Source organism: Scyliorhinus torazame, chromosome 8 (assembly GCF_047496885.1).
Source record: "Scyliorhinus torazame isolate Kashiwa2021f chromosome 8, sScyTor2.1, whole genome shotgun sequence".
NCBI classification, from domain to species: Eukaryota; Metazoa; Chordata; class Chondrichthyes; order Carcharhiniformes; family Scyliorhinidae; genus Scyliorhinus; species Scyliorhinus torazame.
In genome coordinates, this window is record NC_092714.1 from 192,015,920 (window position 1) to 192,035,609 (window position 19,690).

Here is a 19,690-nt window from a genome sequence, read left to right on the forward strand (position 1 = left end):
GTCAGAAGTGTTCCACAGGATCATGGAACAAATGATGGAAGGCATTGAAGGTGTTCGCGTCTATGTCGATGACATAATCATTTGGTCCACCATCCCGCAGGAGCATGTCAGTCGCCTCCAGCGCGCGTTCAAATGCATACGGGAGCAGGGCCTACACCTCTAAAAAGCCAAATGCTCCTTTGGTCAGACGGAACTCAAGTTCCTAGGGGACCACATCTCCCAGTTGGGTGTGCAGCCGGATGCGGACAAGGTGGCTGCTATCACAGCCATGAAAACACCAGAGGACAAGAAGGCTGTCCTCCGATTTCTGGGCATGATCAACTTCCTAGGGAATTTCATCCCTAACCTTGCCTCTCATACCACGGCTCTCAGGAACCTGGTCTGGAAGACAACAGACTTCCAATGGCTTCCTGCCCACGAGCACGAATGGAGAGAACTCAAAACAAAACTGACCACGGCCCCGGTCTTAGCTTCTTTTGATCCAGCGAAAGAGACAAAAATTTTGACCGATGCCAGCCAGTCTGGCATTGGGGCAGTGCTCCTGCAACGCGATGAGGCGTCATCATGGGCCCCCGTTGCATATGCGTCACGTGCCATGACCCCCACGGAACAGCGCTACGCCAGATAGAAAAGGAGTGCCTGGACCTTTTGACCGGTGTCATCAAGTTTCATGATTATGTGTACGGCCTTCCCCAATTCACCGTCGAGACCGACCATCGCCCACTGGTCAATATAATAGAGGAAGCCTTGAACGACATGATGCCTCACCTCCAGTGTATTCTGCTCAAGCTCCGGCTATACGACTTCCAGCTGGTATACACCCCGGGCAAAGACCTAATCATTGCCGACGCTCTCTCCAGGGCAGTCAACACTCTGTGTGACCCAGCGGGATTCGTCTGTCAGGTTGACGCCCATGTGGCATTCGCAGCCTCCAATCTACCTGCCACGGATGAACGCCTCGTCCAAATTCGCCGCGAGACAACGGCTGACCCATTGCTACAGCGTGTCATGCGGCACCTAACAGACGGGTGGCTCAAGGGCCAATGTCCGCAGTTCTACAACATTTGAGATGATCTAACGGTAGTCGATGGTGTTCTCCTGAAACTGGACCGCATTGTCATCCCGCACAGCATGCACCAGCTCGTCTTGGAACAGCTACACGAGGGCAACCTTGGCGTGGAAAAGTGCTGCCGACGTGCCCGAGAGACAGTGTACAGGCCTGGCATCAATGACGACATCGCCAACACAGTGCTCAACTGCCCCACCTGTCAGCGCTTGCAGACGGCCCAACCACGTGAGACCCTAAAGCCCCATGAGTTGGTCACGTCCCCTTGGTCCAAGGTCGGCATCAACCTGTTCCACGCGCTGGGCAGGGACTATGTCTTGATTGTAGATTACTTTTCAAACTCCCCGGAGGTGGTACTCTTACACGACATAACATCATCTGCAGTCATCCGTGCCTGCAAGGACACATTTGCTCGACACGGCATCCCACACACTGTGATGTCGGACAATGGCCCCTGCTTCGCAAGCCAGGAATGGTCCAATGTTGCCAGGAGGTACAACTTTGTGCATGTGACATCCAGTCCCCTGTACCCCCAATCCAACGGCAAAGCGAAGAAGGGCGCCCACATAGTCAAACAGCTCCTCTGCAAGGCTGCCGATGCTGGGTGCGATTTCTACCTCGCCCTGCTGGCCTATCGCTCGGCCCCACTGTCCACTGACCTGTCACCAGCCCAGCTGCTCATTGCTCGCACCCTGAGGCGATGGTGCCGTCCATTCATGTTCCAGACCTTGACCACGTTCCGGTTCTTCAACGAATGCAACTGTCTCGTGCACAGCACAAGGCGGCTCATGACTCCCGTGCAGCTGATCTCCCTGCTCTGGCTCCAGATGACAACATCCACGTCCATCTTCCGGATGGTGGCTGGTCTGCAACCGCTATGGTTTTTCGGCAGGTGGCTCCCCGCTCGTTCCCTGGTTCGTCTACCGGATGGCTCCATTCTGCGCCGCAATCGACGTGCCCTTCGTCTCGTTCCGCGCTCGCTACGTGATCCTCCACCATTGCCATGCCCTCCCGTTGACCCTGGCCTGGACTAAACTGAGATTCCGGTCACTCTGCATCCTCCTCACTCTGATGCAGTCGAGCCCGTTTCTCAGCCGGCGGCTCCCGACCCACCCTTGAGGAGGTCAACCAGAATTCGGTGCCCACCTCAGAGACTTAATTTGTGAACTTTGCGGACTTATGGACTTTCTGATTTGTTCTGTTCTTCCGTTTAATCGTTTACGTGGTTTGTATATAGTGTTCATCTCGTTATTCTTGTTGCATACTGTTTTTCTGCACCAGGCACCTTCCCATGTAAATAGTTTCGTTTTTATGTACATAGTCCTGTAAATATTTCGCACACACATATTCAGGAACATTCACCATACACTATTTATTGCCACGCATTTTTTATAAAAGGGGGATGTCATAATATACACCAGTATATCATGGTGCAGACATACACTGATGGACACATAGTGGGACCAACCAACACACACAACACCGCAGCCAATCACCAGTGAGAGCACACGCACTATAAAGACAGGGGGCATCAGAGTTCCCGCTCATTCGAGTAGCAGCTAGCTAGGAGGACAGAGCTCACAGCCTGCAGCACAGACATTCACCATGTGCTGAGTGCATCGACTGGTTAGGACAAGGCAAAGGTCTTTAGTTAAAGCTAGTATTGTATTAACCCACAGTCTGAGTATGTTTAAACAGTTAATGATTCAATAAAATAGTGTTGCACTATTTCAAGTGTTGGTGACTTGTATGTGATCCAGAACATCCAACACATCATCAACAGCATAGGCTGGTAAAATTACCCTCACTGAATACAATTTTAATGGATTTAAATAAACTAAGTCATGCAAAGCTTCATTATAACTATAAAGTACTAGCTTCAAAAGCCTGAAAACATTCTTTATTATTTGGGTGAAAACATGATGCAAGGAAATTCCTTTTTTCCAATATGAACAGCACTTGGCAAGCCAAAATCCACCATCAGTTTCTCGACATAAATCTCATTATAGGTTACCAAATGATCAAATTAATTAGTTGTTGCAAGCTGATGTCAATGCCTGTGCTATTAAAAGATCATTCCTGCACTGAGGTGGAAAGGTGCCCAACAGGCAGGATTTTCCAGCCCTTTCTGCCAGCAGGATCTTCCGGTCCTGCTGTCTGCCAGATGATTGGACGGGGGGTAGACTCCAATTGTGTGGGTGGACACCAATGCCCGTGGCTCTGAAAGTCACTGGTGTCTCATGCTCTGTTCAGGCGTGTGGGAACGTTCATTTATTTCAGGACAGATCAAGTCAGCCAGGCTCAGCGGACTAGAGGCTCCACCGCTGTTGCAGGGTTCCTCCGCATCCAGGGTGCCATTGATTAGACCCATGGGCCACCAAAATGCCAGCCAGCCAGCCGGGCACCTTTGTCAACAGGAAGGAATTTCACTTCATGAATGTTCAGATGGTTTATGACCATCAGACCTGTGTAAGGTATCATGGCAGCTCCCACGCTTCACTCACTTCACTGCTCCATCTCGCCTTGAGGGATGGTTGACTGCTGACAAGGGATATATTTTTAAAAGGTGGCTAATGATGCCTTTCAGGTACCTATGGACAGAGGAGAGGAGAGATAGGATTGCTGCCATGTATCAACAAGAACGGTGATGGACAGCATAATAAGCCTGATAAAGGTGAGTTATTGATGTCTGGATGGCTCTGCGGGTGTGCTGCAATATTCGACAGAGCAAGGGTCACTTATCGTTGTTGTCTGCTGTGTCCTTCACAAATTTGCTCGTTTGTGCACTGCCTCAGTTAAGGAAGCCGATGAAGACTCAAATGAGGGGCCTGGATGCCAGATGGTGAAGATGAAGATACTGAAATTAGAAACGCTCAGGGGTTGCAGGGACACTTGGGAGGCCTTGATTGAGAGAGGGAGTGACACCAGTGGCAAATCTCTCCTTGTGGTTGTGGCTACATTTCTCTTGAAAGTAAATTCAGAGATTCAGAGCTTCAGAGCTTGGAATATTGCGCACAATTCTGGTCGCCACACTACCAGAAGGATGTGGAGGCTTTGGAAAGGGTGCAGAGGAGGTTTACCAAGATGTTGCCTGGTCTGGAGTGTGTTAGCTGTGTGGAGAGACTGAATAGACTCGGATTGTTTTCATTAGAAAGACAGAGGTTGAGGGGTAACCTGATAGAGGTGTATAAGATTATGAGGGGCATGGATAGGGTGGAGGTTGTGGAAGCAGATATATTAACGGCATTCAAAAGGCATCTTGACAAACACATGGATAGGATGGGTATAGAGGTATACAGCACACGGAAGTGCTGAGGGTTTTGGCAAAGGTTGGTATCATGACCAGCACAGGCTTAGCAGGCCGAAGGGCCTGTTCCTGTGCTGTATTGTTCTTTGTTCTTTGTTCATTGAGTACACCTTCACCTCCATGACATATCATGCTGTCCCCCCACCCCAGATTACTCCAGAGAGACTTATGAATGTTCCCACAATTTGGACACCTGACCCATTGATGGACCGTGGGCTTCAGATCACCTTTCCAGTGTTGAAATGCACAGGCAGAGGTGCGTTCTGAGACTCCCTGATTCCTACATGTTTGATTGCAACAATGGATGGGCACTCTTCTGCTGTCCCCACACTGGACAATGCCCACTTAGAACACCCTCTTGCCCAGTGCAGAAGATCATTGAACCTTTTATGGCAATAGGTTGAAGTGCACGGACCAGGTTGACCTCAGCTGCTACTTATGCCCAAACCTTAATGGTGAGGTGGGATGGACTTCTCCTTCCATCCCTCAGCATGACGACATCTCTCCTCACTATCACCGCCTCAATACAGCCTCACTGACATTTGTTGGGGGTTTGCTGGTGTCCTGAACTTCCCTCCCACTTGGTGTACCTTCCTGCTGCTGCCATTAGCTCCCTCCAGTTCCTCCATTGTCTTCAGTTGTCTCTGGGAGCCACCTTTAAACTTTGGGCCAAGTTGACATTGGATTAAGTGTCCGCCACATTCCACACCCATTGAACCCGCTGACCCTATCCGAACATCATGTTGGCTGCCAATCTTTAATTGATCTTGGGCAGGTCCAGAAAAGATTGACGCTTCCAGTCCCGGCTGCCATGCGCACACATTGCGTAGATAATTCAGGCCGTGTTAATACAATTTCCATTAAACACAGTATTCTATAAAAATGTAAAGAACCTAAGCAAATGGATTTGGAGGCCATATCAATGCTAAAGACTGATTCACTGAGAAATGTGATTGTTTTTCCCCAAAACACATTTTAAACTGAGGAACCATAGTGGTAACAGTGTTAGCTAATTATAAATGAAAGATTGTGAAAATTGAGATAATTTCTGAGCTTTTAAAAATAAACAGATAAAAGATAGTTCTGCAAATCAATTCTTGGCACATATTATTTACTTGATGTAAATTATTTTTGCAGTTGCTGGATAGCTGTCAACTTGCCAACGCCCATGTATTGCCAGACACTGCAAGGCTCAAGCAAAGAATTGGCTCAAGATCTGTCAAAATACATAACATGGCGATTTATCCAAATGGTTCTGCTATTCACATCATCAGAGGAAGGTTGACTTTTGATGTGATATGAAAGAAAAGCAAATGGATGGAATTTTAGCCCTCCCAGAGATGGGTTAGGAGGTGGGACGGATCATTTCATCGGATGGGAAGATGTGGGGTGGAGACACTGGGAGACACTGGGGCGGAATTATCCATCCCGCCAGGCCCATTTTCTGGTGTGGCACACCCTGCCGGCAGCGGGATTCTCTGACCCAGCAGTCGGCCAATAGGGTTTGCCATTGAAGCCATCCCCACACCGTCGGTGTGAGTGCGATGCCGGTGATTCGGACATTCCCGTCGATGGAGTATCCCGCCCCCTGTCACATGACTCCCCTGAACTAAGTCCAGGATAGGAAGGGTCAAAGATGGCCTCCCTCCTCAAAAAGTTCAATTGAAGCCTTATGTGGCTACTTTAGGGACTCATCCTGCCATCAGTGATATTCTGCCAGTGGTGAGCAGGGACCACATCATGTAGGTAACCCACCAGGTAAACCCTAGTTGGTATACCAGTGGCTTGGTGGGTTGAACCTCATTATTTGGAATCCTGAACCCGAGGGAAGGACCCTGGCTGAATCACTCCCCCCACCCCCATGACCACCTTTGACAACAGCCCCTTTCCTCCCCCACACTGTGTGCTGCCTGACTTACCCTGGCGATCTCACCTCTCTCACTTGCATTCCAGGGCTCCAGCAATGATCCTCCGTGTAGGCCCCACTACAGTTCAGCAGTGGCACTGCCAGTACTGGACAGCTGCCAGCATCTGATTGGCCATCAGTTCTCAGGGCACCAAGAAGTCTGGCAGGAAGTTGTTCCTGATGGAGCCAGGAATCTGAGCAGCAGCCAGTATGCTGCCTAATTGGGACTTAATTCCAATGGGGCTCCTGGAAATGGCCACCAGGGGGTTGCCACAGCCTCTCTCGTTGATGGACGAGCCCACCACTGTGACCATTAAATTTATCCCAAATTGATCAGTACCGCTCAGTTCTAAGATTACATCCAAGAGGCTGGAACAAATTCAATTTTCAAAACTAGTCGACATCAAGTATTATGTATTATAGAATTTACAGTGCAGAAGGAGGCCATTCGGCCCATTGAGTCTGCACTGGCTCTTGGAAAGAGCACCGCACCAAAAGCCCACACCACCCTATCCCCATGACCCAGTAACCCCATTCAACCAACACTACAAGAAATTCTGTTCCATCCCTTAACTTAAAGTGCCCCGCCAATTAGTTCCAGTGTTTCTGTGGGTCTCAATTTGAGTAGAATAATGTATTGAGCCATTCAATAGTGTTAGCCAATCTGAGGATAATAATTACATTCAGAGCTGGTTCCTTCTGACACAATGGATTTGTGCATAGGGTTAGCTTGCTTTATATGTAGTCATTTTACTTGCACTCTATTGAACTTTGCTATGGAATTTTCTCTAAATTTCAAAACTTATGTATTGATTAGATTTTTAATTTTTCTATTTTCAGCATTTCCTTTGGCACTTTTTACCATTCGTAGAAATGGTTTCGGATGTAAGTGTGTAGTGATTTCCATGCTTTAATCGGGCTTTCACACATCTTAAAATAAGGAGAATGCCCCTGTTCGTTATTTTTTTCTCTCACAATAAATTATTTGATATATAAAGCCTCCTTTCAGTTTCCGATTACAACTTGGACAAAAAGAAAGTCAGATTGGGAAGTCTACCCTTTTCTTTGATATATTCGATTAAAATTGACTTCAGGAAGCATTCCAAGATAATTTACAAAAAGTTAAGAGGAAACCCTTCCTGGTTTCAATCTGATGATTTAGATGCCATGACCCAATAAATGGTAGCATTGTTTTTCTCGGGAAATGTGGTTGCTGCAACACTCTTAGAGCTGAGCTAGAATGTGAGGCTAGCTGAAGTAGCCAACATTTCTATTGGACTATGCTCGTCTAACTAAATATTTAACTCAGTAGGATACTGGTTTTTAATAAGCTCCAGCCCCCAACTCCGAATCCTCAACAGTGACATGTTGGTATTTTTTTCTATTGATGCTTTTGTTGTAACTGTTAATGTAGTGTGCATTTAAACTTCAGAAAAATAAGGAAAGATCATTACATTAAACCTTCCGCCGCCAGCAATAGAGAAAACACGGTTTCTTATGGTGCTTTACTCTTGTTAAGTATGTTTCCTGTGGGTTGTCATGGCATCCCAGTGAAAAACAACCAAATCTGTGAAAGAAAATGGATTTTTGTGTTCAGGCACAATGAAACAGTACAAATTCTGTGCCAATGTAAGGCTTGGTCAAGAAATCTTAATTAAATCTATTCTGTAATATTTGACTCTGACACATGTTACAGCCGTTATGGCAGCACAGAAGTGCTAACATTGGGGGCGATTCAACTGAAAGGGAACAAAGTCCCACAGCGAGCGTGTTCGGCCACGTGTTTCCCAGCGCTCGCAGTGCTGAGAAACAGATAGCTATATGACACCACTTGCATTAAGGGGCCTTAGCTGGGAATGCAGGGATGAGGCCGCACCCCCCAACACCTGCACAGGGTACCCCTTGCCCAATAGCCAGCACACACAAAATGCCAGCATGGTACAGGCTTGGAGGGCAAAAGGGCCTGTTTCAGTGCTGTGTTGTTCTTTGTTATTTTAGGCACCTTGACAATGCCAACCGAGCACCCTGGAAGTTCCCCTACCAGCTGGCAGTGCCACCTGGGCACTTTGGCAGTGCCATGCTGGCACCCAGCTGGCACTACCAGGGTACCAGGCTGGCACTGTCAGGGTGCCCAGGTGGCATCAGCAGTGCCAGGGTACCACCCTGACCACAGGGCATGTACCTGGGGGCCTCCAAACCCCTGCAAGGTTCCCACGAGTGCCTTTACATCTGGTCTCCATTTGTGGGGACCAGTGTTGAACGGCACTCACCCAAGGATTCTGAGGCAAATGGGATAGATCCCAATGCCTCGGGTACCTTGGGAATCTGAACATTAAAATAAGACTAGCTGTTTCACTTTAATATGAATATTTGCTCAAATTTAATCCCGCCCACAATGGGTGGGATTCAAATTGCAACGTCTCACGAGATTGCGTTAGATTTCACGAGGCATTGTAAACCGGGTAGATCTCAGGAGAAGGGTCTCCCGGCTTTTAAAGGCCATGCTGTGCCAGGGTGATCTGCTTTTCGGGTGCATGGCCTTGGATGACTCTCATTGAGTTAATGTGCCAAACAACCATTCTGCTCTTTCATTGTGGCAACATCCTGTCACCTTCCAAGATTACTTTCAATTTGTCAGCAGGGTTTTTTGGGGGCATGTGTGTATTATGTACCATTTGTACCAGTCGTCCAAGTGCAGATTTTGACAAGATCACCCACAGTTAAAGAGAAGAAGTAGGCATTAGTTTTACTGGTGGAGGCATTCTTGAATAGAGGTAAGCTAGACTGGTGGTTGTATTCCCCCCCCGCACCCTCTCTCTGGCCAGCCCACCCTTCACATCCGTCTGACAGAGCACCGAGCAAGGTTGTAACAGTGTTAACAGGTGTTTAATGTGCATAAATATTTAGTCTGTGCCCTGGACCCGATATCTAAACTGTGCCCTGCACCCATGCTGACTTAACTGGTGTCTAACTTTTTGGACTTACGGGCTCTAACACTACGCCTAGGTGGATCCCCAGATGTTACAGCAGGAGTGGAGGCGGCCTGCTGCAATTCCCCCTTGCGTCCTGGATCCCTGTTGGTGGTCGTCTTTTGGGGAGACGCTGCTGCTCGGGTATCCCAGGTGGTGTGGTGCCACCCTGGTCTGCCTGTTGCCCACCAGATGCATCAGGGATGAGGGAGGGGGAGTACGAGGTGCGGTGGTGTTCCGGCACCTCCCCTGCGGGTGTCACTGGCATGGGCCCCATCACCTCCTCCTCCCTCGGGGTGCCCAAGGCCCCCGGCTACTCCATGGGAGGGGGTTGCGATCGGAGCTATCCCCTGGTGCTCCTCCACCACCTGGCACTGCCTGTCCTTGAGGCCCGATCTGGTCTCGAACAGGGTCTGCATGCTCGCGGCTATGGAACACAAGGAGTGGTCCATCACTTTCTGGAACTGCGCCACACCACCCTTTGACTGTGCCACCACCTTCTACAACTGTGTCACATCAGCCAGTGAATGCACCATCTCCCTCTGGGACTGAGCCACACTGTCCTGGGCCTTGGCCAGTGCCTGCAAAGAATGTCTGAGGCCTTGGACATGCTAATCCATAGCCAAAACCCTCACCCATAGCACCTCCAGCGCAGGCGCCAGCCATGCGGTGTTGGCCTGGTGCCACACATGGTCGGCACCACCTCCTGCTCTCCTCATCATTGTTTGGTCCATGGGAAGGCTCCAGTTGTGGCATTGGCTGGAGCAGGGGATACCAGATGGACCCGCTCCAACACCAGCAGGTCCTGCAAGATACAGACAGGATGCAGAATTAGACTGCGGGCCAGGCTTGAGTGGGGGGAATGGGAATGAGGGTGGTGGTGAGGCGAAGGTGGTGTGGGGGTGAAGGGGACAGTGAGGATGGTTTGGGATGAGGCTGAGGTGAGGGTGGTGTGGGGGTGGTATGGGGATGAGAGTAGTGTGGGATGGTGTTGGAGATGGGCGTTGACACACGTGTCACGGGGAACTCAGCGGGGTCTCACTTCCTTGTCTGATCTCCACCCCGGCGGTCTCTTTTTCTTCTGGGCTGCCAACCACATCCAGGGCCCTCTGCTAATTCATGGTGAGGGGCCGCAGGTCTGGCGGTCCCCCGCCAGTTTTCTTCTGCTCCATGCACTAATGGGCGGTCTTCTCCTGGGAGGCCCGAAACAGAAAACGACAGTGTTTTTACGCAGTCTGTTGTATGCAGCGGGGGTGCGTAGCTGTTGGCCTCCGTAGCTGGTATGGGTGCTGACATGTGGTGGGGGTTCGACCAGCCTCTGGATGGGGGTTAGGGCGGTAGGGTTACGGGTGTGTGGAACAGGGGTTAGTGTTCAGGGCACAGTGCTGCCTACTCACACTTGCCACCCTGAGGCAGTTTTTTACAGCACTCCTTGCTGGTAAGGATGGTGTTCCTGGTGGTGCCTACCACCTCTAGGCGCCCAGGCACTGCGAACGGTAGGCTGGCAGCCTCCTTTCCGGGCCAATGTACAGGGTGGCCCGCCTCTCCTCCACCGAGTCCAGGAGAGTCTCCAGTACAGCGTCCATAATTCATGGGACCGCGCTTCTTACTGCCATCTTGTTGGCTGGAATGGTGTGTGCGGGGGAGTGCAGTGTGTATATGTGGCTGCAGCTTGTCAGCCTCCTGAGTGTCTATCACAAATCCGGCAAATCCTGCACCGCTTCTCATTGGAATCAATTGTTTTCCACATGATGTTGGTGCTGGCCCCTCAACAGTCGCTGAATCTGTTGCAGTCAAACAGGGAGATGGAAAAGAGGGAACCAATATAACTCCTCCTCACCTGACCATAACACCTGCAAGCTCCTTTGAACACCGCTATATGCAAATATGATGGCAGCAAGCTGACCTTGTTTGAGCTTCCGTTGCAGCACCTAGACATTGCATAATCTCTGCTGCTGCTGCAATGAAGGTTCAGACATCAACCATCAGACACTGCAATGTGATTGGGTCTGCAAGTATGCCGGTGCTCTTGGCAAACACTGCCACGCTGGTATGGATGAGCTTCTAACTCTACACAAAGCCCTCTGCCAAGTTGGTGCTGGGCTCCTTCTTGCTGCTCGACATTAACTGCCAGCTTTCTGACAGGCCTGTCAATGTGGCAAGGATTTAATTGTATGCCTCCCTGTCACCACCACGCTTATTAGATTTCCTAATGGGCGAGCTGATCTCACCGGCAGGATGCCTCCTCGCAGATCGGGGTGCCATTTTCACAGGCAGCCCTGATCTCCCCCCCCCCCCATTTTCAATAATCCCCCGCTTTATTTACCCTCCATTTCTCCCCCCAACCTTGTTGAGGTCCCTCAAATCTCCCTCTAATGTGCAAGCAACCCCCCCCCCCCCCCCAAACCTGGGCAACCAGCAGTGACAGGGCGGCACTGCCAGGGTGCCTGGGATGTACTACCAGGGTGCCACACTGGCAGTGTCAAGGTGCCCAGCTACCAGGGGTGTGATGGGGTACTACCCTGACTACCCTGCCCTGTGCCTGACCACTTGGGTGTCTCTAATGGCCCATGGGACGCCCAAGCTGTCATCACGCCTGGTTCACATTTGTATGAACCAGTACCAAATAATGCCCCAGTGAGGTCTCGCAGGCACAGCCTTTGAGTTCCGGTTGCCGGGTGAATCCCGTGTCTGGATATTTAAATGAGCCCAATGGCTTATTTAAATATGCAGATCTGGATCAAGCCCAGCAAGCGTGAGTTCCAAATCATAGTGGGCGGAGCGATTCTGGTGACTCGCGATCGGCCCGGCAATCGCCATGGAGCCTGATTTAGAACTCTCCCTGGATTAACCCAGAGCGCCCGGATCTGCGTGGTCACTGAATCAAATTCTAGAGTTTCTGTACCTGACCTGTGACAACACATTTAAAACACACCAAAACCCCATGAGGCTGTGAGCATTCCAGAGTAGCATCTCCCAGGAGTATCCAGTGCTGAGTTAAACAAGCATTTTGTTGCCCTTCATGACCTACATGTGTGAAATTGGATTTTCTGTTCTCACAAAGATGAAGGTGGCACAAAGGGAATGGCCTCTCCTTCTGTGGACCTGATTGTAGTGAGATCCTGAAGCAGGCTTCAATTTTGCATTAAAGGTAAGTGCTCATGGCGTGTGTTGTGAGGGTCAGCCAAGGTAGGTTACAAAGGAAAACCAGTGGGTCCCGGGAAAAAAGTTTGAAAAACACAGTTCTAAATTATGCACAATATCAGCATTGAAGCTGGTGGCTGTGAAAGTTAGTAACGATATTCTTGCTCCATCACTATCTTTCTGCTCTTCCACCTTTTGTTCGTCCAGCACTACCAGGCTGCATTTCTTGTGTATCTGAAAGAAGAGGGGCTGGATTCTCCGCTTCCCGATGCCGAAATCGCAGAGAATCCGTTTTGGCGCAAAAATCAGGAGCGGCACGGTTTTTGAATTCTCCGCCCCCTAAACAGCGAGAAGTACACCGTGCGGATTATTCACCGCCTCAGGTCATTACCTGAGGCCCGCCCCGCTATGCTCCGTCCCTGACCGGCCGAGTTCCTGACGGCGGGTGTTGCTCACACCATTTGTGAACCCGCCACAGTTGGGGGAGCGCCAATCCACAAGCGGGGGGGGGGGGTAATTCGGGGCTGGGGGCACTGTGGGCGTGCAGTCCGGGGCGTGCAAGCGGGCGATGGAATGCACTACTTTGGTGGTCCAGGTCCGCGGGCTGAGTCCGCCATGAAGCACAGCGCGGCTGCTGTAGGCCACCGTCATGCGCATGCACGACCTATGAACTGGAAGTGGTTGGGGTCGTATCGGCAGCCAGAGCTGCGAGCCCTACACTGCCTCCCTGCTAGCCCCCAGCAAAACGGGGAATCAGTGGCCGTTTTATGCCTGTTTTCTTGGTGTAAAACACCACTCTTTTCACGCCGGTGTTTGGACTTAGTCCCCAAAAGCGAGAATCCAGCCCCAGATGTACAAGGGCAATTATTTGCAGAGAAATGCAAGTGTTACGTGCTCCTGAGGAAAGTAAGTTGCACAGGTTTACATCATCTGTGGCCAGTAAATTTGAGGAGATTGTGAGATGAGGAGAAATTAGGATAGGAGAAGTGGATTAGGATGGTGTGTGCCGCCACCTTTGATGCTTTCAGCCCCACCACTGGCTGGCATCTGTGTCATGGCAGCTCCAATGATAGCGAGGCCTGCACCCTCCACTGGGGTGAAGGCGTGCAACCCTACCTATCCCTACCAGATAGAAGCTACTAACTCTGGTTGTGGACCATCTTTTCCTGCAGGAGAGAGGGATATTTGTCAGTCAATGTAGTCCAATCTGTTTTTGGTGCTGTCTTGGTTGAATGGTTGGCATGTGTCCAGCTGTGAGATGTGGGTGTTAGGCTTGCAATTTTGCTCACATGAGAGTGAGGTGAAGCTAAGAACGTAAGGTATGAATTGTGATTGGAAAATGTTGATAGCTGAGTGATTGAGGTGTGGTAAATTGTATGTGAGCCGGGTGACACAGTTGATGTGATATGGGCTGGAATTCTCCGTCCAGGATTCTGTGTTACAGCCGGCAGCGCACCGCCGCCCGTGGGTTCCCTGGTGGCGTGGAGTGACTTCAATAGGAATTCCCATTCACAGTGGTGGGAGTAGAGAACCCCCCCACCCACCATCAAACAGAGCGTTGCCTCCTGCCGCCGGGAAACACATGGCTGGGAGGCTGGAGAATCCCACACATTTTTTAAATAAATGTTTTTATTGGGTTTTTCGAACATATTATATTTACAGGTGTACACAAAGAAGAGAGAAAAAGAAAAGGAGATAATACAAACTAGATAAAAACAACCCTATATAATTAGCAAAATCACAAAAATAAAAAGTAAAAAATCAAGGTGTGGGGAGGTAAAAACTGGGGAAGTGTATGTACATCCAGGTACTGGAATTACAATTATATTATACATGCCTTTTTCTTTTTCTTCCATTTTTTTTTAACGAAGAGAGTACATCCAACACCAGTAATACAAAATAGATCTGGGTGCTGATATTGCTTTCTTCTCCCGTCGGTTTTCGCTGTTGTTGTTATGCGTTTGCCTCTGCTTCGGCTGTTCGTCGTTTCTTCCTCCTGTACTTTCTTACTCTCTGTTGCTGTGTTCGTCATGGTCATTGTCATTTCCTGTGCTCTCCTTCCAGTTTGTGTTCTCTCGCCAGCCGAACAGGATTCTACGGCGGGTGATCAGGGAGGCAAAGGCAAAGGCATCCGCCCTCCTCCCCATGAAGAGATTTGGTTAGTCTGATACCCCGAAGACCGCCACTTTCAGGCACGGCTCCATTCTCACCCCTACCACTTTGTGCATTGCCTCGAAGAAGGCTTTACAGTACCGAGCAAGTCTGGGGCAAGACCAGAACATGTAGGCGTGGTTTGCCGGACCTCCTTGGCACCGTTCACATCTATCCTCCACCTCCGGGAAGAACCTACCCATTCGGGTTCTTGTTAAGTGGGCTCTATGTACCACTTTTAGTTCCGTTAGGTTGAGTCTTGCGCACGTGGAGGTGGAGTTGACCCTCTGCTGTGCTTCACTCCAGAGTCCCCAACCTATTTCGAGCCCCAGGTCTTCCTCCCATTTCTTCCTCGTTGCGTTCAGTACAGTGTCGGCCCTCTCTACCAGTCATTCGTACATGTCGCTACAGTTTCATTTACCTTGAATGTTTGCGTCAAGTAACTCCTCTAGTAGTATCTGTCATGGTGGTCGTGGATACATCCTTGTCTCCTTCCGTAGGAAGTTTTTAACTTGCAGGTACCTTAGTTCGTTGCCCCTAGTTAGTTGCAATCTCTCTGTCAGTTCGTCCAGTGTTGTGACTGCCATCGGTGTATAGATTCCTAACTTTCAGTGTCTCCCCCCCCCCGTCCTGTCTCCACCTTTTGAAGGTGGCGTCGGGGAGTGGTTATTACAGATGGCGGTTTTGTCGGACATTTCGGTCAGGCGGAATTGCTGCCGTAGTTGGTTCCAGGTCTGGAGGGTGGCTTTTGGGTGGGGATGGGAGTCCCGCTGTGGCGAGGGCCCGGAACAAGGTCCCCCCTGCAGGAGGTCCCCTCTGCATATACCCACTCAGCTTCTGGATCTTTAATCCATCCCCTTACTCGTTCTGCTGTTGCCGCCCAGTGGTAGTATTGTAGGTTTGGGAGGGCTAGCCCTCCCCTGGGCTATATTTTCTGTAGGAACTTCTTTGGGATCCTAGCATTCTCCCCCTCTGCCCCCCATACAAACGCCATGATTAATTTGTCCAGTGAGTTAACTTAGTGGGGAGGAAAACTTTCCCCAACCCACCAGAAATGGACACAGCACACCGGTCGCTCCGCCCGAAGCCCAAGTCAGGGACCACTCGAGGACAGTTACAGCTAAACTGCACCGGTACCAAGACAGGGAAACAATCCTGTGCTGGGCCAGGACAAACAGAACTTGCAATGGGAAGGACACTTCATTAGAATTTACGAGGACATTGGGGCAGACCTAGCCAGGAGACGGGCCGAATTCAATAGAGCGAAAGCAGCTCTTCACAAGAACGAAGTGCGTTTTGGGATGCTGTACCCAGCGAAACTCTGGGTCACATACCAAGAAAGAGAATACTCCTTCACAGCCCCCGCCGAAGCAAACAAGTTTGTCGAGGAACACAGGCTGGAAAATCAGCAGCTAGGGTAGAAATAAGGGGCCCCTGGCAACAACACGCCGGCGGGGGTGGGGGGTGGGGGGGGGGGGGGGGGGGGGGGGTAGGGCCACGGTGAGCGCACCCTGAACAAAAAGCAAACCACTACCCGAGGGACCCCTTCAGGTGGGAGGCCAGGCCTCACCACGAGGGAGTGAGAGTAGAGGAGAAGGGAGAGCAAGCGGGAGGAGTGCAGGGTAGGATGGAGGAAGAGCGGGCAGAAAAGCGTAGAGGTCGGGTGAGGGAGAAGCAAGACAGTAACTCCCGAGAGGGGGGCCACCGCTCTAGCAGGAAAACTAGAGCCGGGGGCATACAACAAATCAGGGCCGCAGCGCGCCCCCAACAGGGGGAAAGGCACCAGGCGGGGTGGGGGGAACCACTCAACAGAGGCGGGAGAGCAAATGGGGATAGGAACTGTCATAATACCCACGCATGTATATAAAGAAGTGCAGACAGGCAGCGATTGACACACAGGATGACCAGTAAGCACACAGCACAGTGCAGCCAATCACCAGACAGGACACGACCACTATAAAGCCAGAGGGCACTAGGTTTCCCGCTCTCTCTGGACCAGCCACTGAGACAGTCAGAGTCCACGAGCTAGCACAGTGCAAACACCATGCGGTAGCTAGTAAGTCTCGTCAGGCTAGTACAAGGTCTCCAGTCAGTTCAGTATAGTGTCGACCCACAGTTAATTATGTATGTTAGTTCTATTGTTCAACAAAACCGTGTTGGATCTTCTACAGTGAAATGGATGAATGAAAATGAAAATCGCTTATTGTCACGAGTAGGCTTCAATGAAGTTACTGTGAAAAGCCCCTAGTCGCCACATTCTGGCGCCTGTTCGGGGAGACTGGTACGGGAATTGAACCATGCTGCTGGCCTGCCCTGGTCTGCTTTAAAAGCCAGCAATTTAGCCCACTGAGCTAAACCAGATGTCTGTTGCTCGCATTGCTGCATTAAGTGCAGTCCACACCGAACCGACCTGCCTAACACATCAGGAACAGGGGAAAGAGGGACAAAGGAGGTGTACACAGGAGAGGGCGGAAAAAGGGGGGGAAAGGGAGGGACCGGGGGGGGGGGGGGGGGGGCACAGGGAAGGAGGGACAAACAAGGCTAGAAAAGGAATAGCAATAGGGCTACAAAGTGCTACAACCAAGGGCTCGGAACAACGAATCGCTGCAAGCACCCACCCAGTACGGTCTCTGGGCGAAGGGAGATCCCAGAGTGCAGGGGACTACCCGCATGGTGGACGCACAGTGGGCTGCCATGTCGGGTGCCCCCTGGACAAAGGGAAACCCCAGAGCGCAGGGACCCGACCGCATGGAGAGAGCAGTGACAGCGGCCATCCTGGACGGCCCCCTAACAAAGGAAAATCACGGAGGGCACATCCACCAGGTAAGTACGGTTAATCCCACAGGAGCGGGGGGACAGAAGCCCCCCACCAGGATAGTCACCTGGAATGTAAGGGTACTCAACGGCCCAGTGAAAAGATCCAGTGTCCTCACAGGATCTAAAAAATATGAAGGGCGACATAGTTTTCCTCCAAGAGACACACCTGAGAGAGCCGGACCGACTGCGGGTAAGAAAGGGCTGGGTGGGACAAACCTACCATTCCTGCTATGGGACGAGGGCCGGGGGGGGGTGGCAATACTAATCAGCAAGAGGACGATGTTTAGGGCGACAAAGCTGGTTACGGACCCAGGGGGACGGTACGTCACGGTCAGCAGGGCCCTGGATGGGGCACCGGTAGTTCTAGTTAACGTGTACCCGCCCAAATGAAACTACACGATCTTCATCAAGAAGACATTGGCAGAAATCCCTGACATAGCGACACACCGACTAATCATGGGGAGGGGGGACTTCAACTGTGTACAGGATCCAATGACAGACAGATCAAACCCCAAAACGGGGAAAACCTCAAGCATGGCAAGGGAACTCGGTCACTTTATGGAACAGATGGGAGCGGTGGACCCCTGGAGGTTCACCCACCCAGGGGAGAAGGAGTTCTCCTTCTTCTCCCCAGCACACAACATATACACCAGAATTGACTTCTTTGTGGTGGGGAAAACGGTGCTTCTGGGGATAGACAAAGTGGAATTCTCTGCAATTGTGATATCAGCCCACGCTCCACACTACATGGACTTGAGGCTGGAGATGGGCACGGCCCAACGCCCCTGTGGTAAACCACTGTTACTGTATTATATATATTGTGGTAAACCACTTTTACTGTATTGTATATATTGCGGTAAACCACTGTTACTGTATTGTATATATTGTTGTTTGTCTCTGCTGGCTCCGCCTGTGGCTCCTCCTCTCAGGCTCTGTATAAAGGTAGCCGACCTCTGGCCCTGCCCCAGTTCGGGATCAGTTGCTAGCAGGTTCTCGTTTCGCTCATTAAAGCCACAGTTTCGTTCCACAACTCGTCTTTGTATAATTGATGGCACATCAATTTAATGAGCTAAACGATTAAGCTGGATGTATCATTCAAGCCTGATCCACTTGAACTCAACCCCCAAGCAGCCGACGCCACTGCGACATTCGAGCACTGGCTAAGCTGCTTCAAAGCTTACCTCCAATCTGCCGCCGATGCCGTCGCCGACATCCACAAGCTTTGAGTCCTCAACGCCCAGGTAAGCCCGCAGGTTTTCTCCTTATCAGGGACGCTGCCTCGTACGAGAAGGTGATAACGCTGCTGAAGGGGCAGTATGTAAAGGCAGTAAATTAGGTGTTTGCTAGGCATCTCCTTGCCATGAGGCGTCAACGCCCCGGAGAATTGCAGGCCGAATTCCTGCACGGCTTGCGGGTACTCGACCGGAACTGTAGTTGTCAGGCGGTATCGGCTGACCAGCACACTGAGCTGATGATCAGGGACACCTATGTCGCTGGCATAAAATCTAACTACATCCACCAGCGCCTGCTAGAAGGGGGTACACTCGGCCTCCAAGGGACAGTGCAGCTCTCGAATTCACTAGAAATGGCCTTCCATAACATGGATGCCTTCACCTCCGACCACGTGGCACCCTCGTAGACGTCATGGGCGCCGCCATCACCAGACCCGGGTGCATCGCAAGCCTGTGCCGTGCATCAACCCGCCAATTCCGGAGGCCCGAGATGCTACTTCTGTGGCCAGGGTAAGCACCCCAGACAACGCTGCCCAGCACAGAGCGCGATCTGCAACAGGTGCGGAAAAAGGGCCACTTCGCCAAAGTCTGCCAGGCCCGACCTGTTCCTTAAGTTTCCAGACCCAGCAGCGCTGCGTGTTGCCTGTCGGGACTGCCCCCATCTACCACGTCATCCGCCATGTGCGACCCGTGGGGGCCGCCATCTTCGATGCCACGTGCGACCTGTGGGGCCGCCATCTTCGACGCCACCCACGACGTGTGATCCGTGGAGGCCGCCATCTTCGAAGCCACCCGCCACATGCGACCCGTGGGGACCGCCATCTTGGAATCACCCCGCCACCTCCCGCAACCCCTGCCCATCCAGTCGCACGCTGGCCTCCGCTACTCTCGACCAGCCCAGCCACCTTCTGAAGCTCGCCTCCATCACCCTCGACCAGTCTCGACCTCATCACCTCACAAAGTCCATGATGGCTGTCCGGATCAACGGGCACGAGACGGCCTGCCTCTTCATCTCCGGGAGCACTGACAGCTTTATCCACCCAGATACGGTAAGGCGCTGCTCCCTCCCAATTTTACCCGTAACCCAGAAAATCTCCC